The sequence below is a fragment of the Charadrius vociferus genome, unplaced genomic scaffold, assembly GCF_000708025.1.
Source record: "Charadrius vociferus isolate BGI_N301 unplaced genomic scaffold, ASM70802v2 scaffold282, whole genome shotgun sequence".
Taxonomy (NCBI): Eukaryota; Metazoa; Chordata; class Aves; order Charadriiformes; family Charadriidae; genus Charadrius; species Charadrius vociferus.
This window is the reverse complement of record NW_009647731.1, coordinates 10314707-10321819: the sequence shown is the minus strand read 5'-3', so window position 1 is coordinate 10321819 and position 7113 is coordinate 10314707.

Genomic DNA, 7113 nt, shown 5'->3' with positions numbered 1-7113 from the left:
GGTGTCTGGTTTCCAGCCCGCCACACGGGGCCTCCGGGCAACCCCGGAACAGTCACCCGGGCCTGGGGACGCGGGAGTTGCCTCGCTGGCTTTAAACCACAGGGCCTGGGAGGAAAATGCGCCGTGGGGATGCTGGAGGCCCTGACCGCCTTGGCTGAACGGCTGCGGGGATGGTTGTGGTTGTTGGCAGTCTGGGACTTCATAGAGAGAGGGGTAATGGCTTCAAACTGAAAGAGGGGAGATTTAGAGAAGATATCAGGAAGAAATTCTTCACTTTGAGGGTGTGAGCCCCTGGCGCAGGTTGCCCCGAGAAGCTGTGGCTGCCCCATCCCTGGAGGTGTTCAAGGCCAGGTTGGACGGGGCTTGGAGCAACCTGGGCTGGTGGGAGGTGGCCCTGCCCAGGGCAGGGGGGTGGAAACTGGGGGGTCTTTAAGGTCACTTCCAACCCAAACCATTCTGTGATTCCATGATGACCGGGGCACCTGAAGTCACCTCGGCATGCAAAGGGCTCCCTGCCAGATCTCCGTGTGCACGCATGCTGCAGGACTAGATCCAGCAAATTTCTTCCACTGTGGTCATTTCATAGTCATTCACCATTTCTCAGTGCCATATGGCACCAAGTCTTGCCTGATGCAACGCGTCCTCCAACTTGACCTCAGGCTGCCACTCGTGCTGGGCAAAGCCACCCAGGCTGAAACATGCACGGGCAAGAATGCTGTGCATTTGCACGGGAGCACACCACAGGCTGCAGAGCTTTGAGACACCCAGAGCTTTCTTCTGTGCCACAACAGCACTAAGATGGCCAGAATCACATAGCTCCAAGGCACAGTACTTGACATACATGCACTGTTGGGGGGTTTGTTTCTCTTCAAAACAGAGATGGCCAGTAATTGTTTATTTGTTATTTTTTGTAGTGAAAAAGGTGCCACTAGATGGCCAAAGTTGGCAAGATTGTAATGCCAGCCACACATTTTTGCAATGCCACAGTGTCACTTTGTCACAGGAGATGCAATAAGTGCTGTTCCTCTTTTTTTTTTTTTTCTTTTGTTTTTAATCACAACTGAATTTGTGCAAGTGGAAACTCAAGAAACAACTTGCAGCTGATGTCTTTCGAACTCTCTTCCCAATAAATTTGCTCGTGAAACAAAGTACATTGCTCAATACCATTTTCAGGTCACTTTAATATTGTAACCTGTTTCTCAAAACCTCCTTCTCCCCAAATCTCTCTCCTTACCCTTAAAAGCTGAAAATGTTGGGGTTTTTTTTGAGAACTAAAGGAATTTTTTGTTCCTTTTTTTTCCCTACCATTTGAGGACAACATGACCTACAACTCCAGAGATCAATTTTGCAGGAGCCTGAGCAGCCACTAGGCTTATTAATTTTAGGTATTTTTTTGCTAATTCTCGTTTTTTTTCTCTGTGTCCTTGGGCATCCTACTGCTACTCATGTTTTCAGACAGCTTTGGTTGTTTGCTTGGCTTGTTGGATTGGGGTTTTGTGAGAAGGGTGCTTTGGGACTTTTTTTTTCCACAACCGATACTGAGGCTCTTCTTGACAATTTTCCATCCATTTTCTTGACATCAGAAAACCGAGGGATAAATGAAATGCTTAAAAGAAATAGATACTTTAAGGTAGTTGTAGATAAGGACAAAAGTACCAGAAGAAAAAAAAGGGAAAGTGAGGGCTGTGTCACCAAATGACAGGTTGAAAAATTAAGAATCTAAGAGTGGTTTTTAGGGTCAGCGGGGTGAAAATCAGGGTGTATCAGTCAGATGAAAATGTACTGAAGATTTGTCAGAGGGACAGGGAGGAGATGAGGTTTGTGAACAATGATAAGGATCATTGGAAGAGCTGAAAGGAATAGGAATGTGGTGAGAGGTCGGAGGGGAAGAAGAGGTGTGCACTGGATGAGCTATGTGCGATTCCTGGGGTGCATCCATGGCTACTCATCAACATAGAGATTGATACACTGCAAATGGATGCGAAGTAAAACCAGAGGTGCTTTTTCTTTGAGGTGGTGAAGTGTATGCACTCTTTAATATCTTATTTTTCATTTAAATTGTTGCTAAGCGGGAATGCAAAATACTCAGGTCAATGGATTTAGTCCTGTCATTCATCAGTGATACGCTTTTGATTGCTATGCAAACAATAGATATCAAACTTTAAGCTGTTTAACTGCGTGGTCAGTAATACTATTAAACCTGCTAAACCCTATGGGACTAGCAAATCTCCAAGATACGATACCCAGTGGGAGAGACTTCATTCCAGACAGCTTCAGCTCCAATTATCCTCACAAAGTATGTATGGAGAATGACGTTGTGGATGATCATAAAAACCAATAGAGCAAAAACCCTTCAGATTAAATAATGAGAAGTATGATTTTACATAGCTTTCGGCTCATGATTCTAAATAATTTCTGTGAGTTTGAACATGAAAAAGTGGGACCAAGGTAAAGATATGTGCACAGTCTCCTTCTTTCAGGTTTCTCTTTTATATAGTAATAATTACTGCAGGAATAATCCTTTGAAAGCTTCTGGGACTTCTTTAATTTCCATGGCCTTAAGGTAGAGCTCCAGGAGCTCTTAGGAACCACCGTTGAACAACCATGATTAGCGACTGTGCGCTGTTGCATTCCATTATACAAAACCCAGTTTGAAATCAGGATATATGACTAATTCATACGTGCTATGGGGCAGGGTTATATTTGCCTTACAAATTACATTGCTGTTGCCTTAATGTTATCATTTCTACTCCATGCATTTAAGGCTTCTTAAGTTCTTCCCTAATTAAGTGTCCCTTGTTAAATGGGAGCCAACAGTGAAAACTATGCACAGAACTGATGCTATTCTCTGTATCCAAAAAGCACAAGATTTGCACAGTTGCCCTTTGGCCTGTACAGTTCAACAGTGATGTGTACACCTCACATATCCCCAGCATCATGTCATGTCCTCTGCCCCCATGACTGGAACGTCCTCAGATGTTCACAGAAACAAGCTGCCCCTCTGCATCTGCAGCTTGAGATCACCGAGTGTAAAGGCAGATGTGGTACAGCCGTGTCACATTGCAGACTCCATGTTCACGAAAGCCATACAGGAAGGTAGTTCCCTTGAGAAGACGTATTCCCCATCCTTGACCTGACACAACACTGTCTTTTCTGAAGAAGGCAACTGAGAGTTCTGCATTCAGAATCAGCAGAGAATTAGGTCCTCTTTCAGTGAAGCACTCCTCTCCAGCAAAGAAGCGTGAGCAATCACGTCCTTATACAGCAAAGCATGTTGTGCAACGAAACACTTCAGGTATTTCTAAAGCTGCACTAAAGAAAGGGAGTGGAACCATCTCAAGGCATCCCTGAATACCGGTGGAATTCAATGTGCCCTCCCTTGTTTTGAGTGTTAGTGTGGATAGCTTTGATATTTAAAATCAAGCAAGTGGGATTTTTTTTTTTTCTTGCAAAGGGAATGTATTTGGAGTCAAGATTCATTTAATCACAGCCTAACTTTATAATCTTAATAAGGATCTTTGCATTTCATGTTGTATTTTCAGAAAACAGTTAAATAAAATGCACTGATGAAAGAGATTCTATTTCCGGGACTTCAGAGTTCTGCTAAAATTAACATAAAAATAAAATCAGTATCTGAATTTCAGAGTGTGAAATAATTGGCACCTAGAACCCTATCAGCTTTATGCAAAAACATGTTTTTGATCAAAGGCTCAACTACATGTTTCCTTTCCCAAATGCTTTCAGCTCAAAATCTCAAAAATTATCCAGAAACCAAGTGAGTGTGTGTGGTCTAATCCAGTTCCACTGAACTTGCTGGACATGTAAATATAAATGTTCAAAGGTAGCAGTGCAAATGATGAAGAGAGCTCTAATGGCTGCCTGCAGTCTCACTTGCTTTTGACTAAGTGTCATCAAAGGAAAAACTTACCAAGCGATCTGCTGGTTTTCCCCCAAAATGTTTTCCTTAGCCTTAAGCATTTCTCTTTTTTTTTAAGGGTCCAAAAAGTGGAGGAAACGTAGAACAGATGATTGTTTTATTCACAAATTAAACTTAATTTCTATGGTGCTGATTTTATTCCATTCCTTTCTGATGTATTCCTAGCCTCAAGTGTCCGTGGCTGCTCTGACACAGGCGCTGCGTGGCTCTGGCCCTTATCTTTCCTTTTGCGTCCTTTCTTTGAATACTTCTGCTCCTGAACGTTCGCCCAACTCCTGGAATACCTTGCTGTAACTGAGTTCACAGCTGCGGTAGATTTGCCGTCTGCCATTGTTAGAGAGAATTTTCATTAAATTTAATTGTTTGGGTTTCCTGAGGTTTCAGGAAATTTCATTTAGAGTAGAATCATAGAATCATAAAATGGTTTAGGTTGGAAGGGACCTTGAAGATCATTGAGTTCCAACCCCCTTGCCATGGGCAGGGACACCTCCCACCAGCCCAGGTTGCCCAAAGCCATGTCCAGCCTGGCCTTGAACACCTCCAGGGATGGGGCCTCAACAACCTCTCTGGGCAACCTGCACCAGTGCCTTACAACCCTCAAAGTGAAAAATTTCTTCCTCATGTTTAATCTAAACCTGCCCTCTTCCAGTTTATATCCATTCCCCCTCGTCCTATCACTACATGCCCTAGCAAAAAGTCCTTCCCCAGCTCTCCTGTAGGCCCTTTAGGGACTGGAAGGCCGCAATAAGATCTCCCCGGAGCCTTCTCTTCTCCAGGCTGAACAGCCCCAGCTCTCTCAGCCTCTCCTCATAGGAGAGGTGCTCCAGCCCTTGGATCGTCCTCATGGCCCTCCTCTGGACATGATCCAGCGGCATTTAGGGACAGCTATTAAGAGAACAGCCGTCTGGCCAGTGATGTTCCTCTTGTGTCTGGTAAGAGTAATGCTGGCAGCCTCTGTCAAGGCTTCTTTTATCCCTTCTGGGGGCAGAAATCACACCCCACTGAGCTCAGTATGTGTCTGAGGAGACCTGGAATGACAGCGGGCATCTGGTCAACATGAGAAGAGCATGTTGAGCAGAGGACAGGATGAGCTTCCTACTGCAGCATTGCTGGTGGTGCTGTGTGACTCACGCTGCCTCTGGTTGCTGGAGATCCTGGGCGTAAGAGCGACAGATTGTGTCCTCGGTCTCTTTTAAATGTGGACGAGTATTTTCCTCTTCTGTCTGCCTTTGGTAGACTTCTGTAAAGGGAAACTCAAAAACTATTTAGGAGTTGGAACCATACAGTGTAATGATGCTGGACTACAATATTGGGATTGCTTAATCCTCGGAATGAGGGATGAAATGAATCATAAAAGATTTAAAGCTTTTGTAAAAAGAAGAGAGGATTATTCTGTTACCCAGGCAACATCTCTTCCAAGTATTGGTGCTGTGAAACAATTAACTGGAATAGTCTTGAACAGGTCAATTACCGCTGCATCAACCTTGAGTGTCATAATAGTTTGTTAAATACTTTGAAACATGGCATCAGAGAAGTCATAAATAAAACAGAGAGAGGGCTAATGAATAGGAAAGAGCTCAGCCTAGTGCTACTACAAAGTCGCCAACCTCTAAATCATACCACCTTATCTAATGCTGACCGACACAGTCCTCGGCATTAAACAGTACCCAGGGAGAGTGAGTTTATAAGAATCTACATCTTTGTCGCATTTCCCACCCAGTACAAGCTAAAGCAACACTTTTTTCCTTCCCCTTTTCTTTTGTCTGTACAGTTGACAAGGTCTTGAGACAGGGTTTGTCTGTCACTCTGCATTTGTACAGTCTTGTGTGCTCAGAACTCATGGAAGTTCCGAGTTAAATTGCAACCTAGAGGCCCTACGTGAAAATAGTAAGGCAAAAGAATAACACTGTACCCATCAATCCTGTAATATCCTGTACTCTGACAACGTGAAAAATCTCCTGAGAAATACATCAGATAAACACGCATAGATCTGAAATACGGGTGTAATCACTCACAGACAGAGGGAATGAGAATCCTAATCCCAAATATCTACATCCAATGCTCATGTGATTGATTTGGACTTCAAAAATTATTTTTTTTCCTAAGAAGGGAAATCAGAATTTGCACTAACATAACCCTGAGCTTTTTTAGTGGTGACTGTTGCTAAAGTTCAGACACTGGCTCTTGTGCCCACATATCTGCTGCAGGTAAGCACTGGAGTTGTGTGCCTGAGACGCAAGGCACTGGGCAATGGATAGCCATGCCACTAAATGATCCAGAAAATGGGCAAAAGAAGAGGAACTTGGAGTATTTCAGAGCTTTGGAAATGTCCTAGCAATCTGAGAAAGCGTTTGTTTACTATTTTATTAGGTGTGTACATAAAGTAGTATTTTTTCGTAGCTAATAAGTAATTTATCTACATCGGTGCATTTTATTCTGAGGTACAAGAGAAGAGCAACAGTGCCAAGCGATGTGCAGTTGGGATTTGAAATCTATGTGAAACAATGCAGTATACTCAAGATTGATAAATCAATCAGTGCTTCTGACAAGTTTAAGGAAAAAGAAATCTCTAAGACATGCTTCATGAAAAAATCATGGAAAATGAAGTGAAGACTGATCTTAAGAACCATCTGCAACTCCATGACTACAGCTAATGAAAATGTGAACGTGGTAATTTATTGAATTTGGTAAAGTGTATATTGAGAAATAAAACTGTCCTCATATATATTGCATAGTAAATGGATGGAAAAAAGTTTAATCCATGTTATTAATGTTTGGGGTTGTACAGGGTTTTTTTTAAACTAAATTCAGAAATTCAGATGTCCAGAAACCACAGTAACCGTGTGTATCATGTAAAGTGTTATTAATTGCTGCACATCAATATTTAGGTTGGATACAGCCCACAAGTGATTCTCATGAGAGCAAAACCCTTCAGTTATTCTTATTTCACAATGTATAACATTTTTATTAAATGGTTTTCACATTCTTTGGAAAATTATATATTAAGACTTGTCTGATTCTAACGTCCAGTGAAGTTTGGCAGTTGGTCTCAAAGTATGGTCCCTCTTCAAGGCTTTAGATGGAAGACATCCAGGGAAGATCTCACTATGGTGCAGAACAACTGTGGATAGTTCAGTGTGTGGCAGCGCAATCCGCATGTGGCAAGGAAACAAACA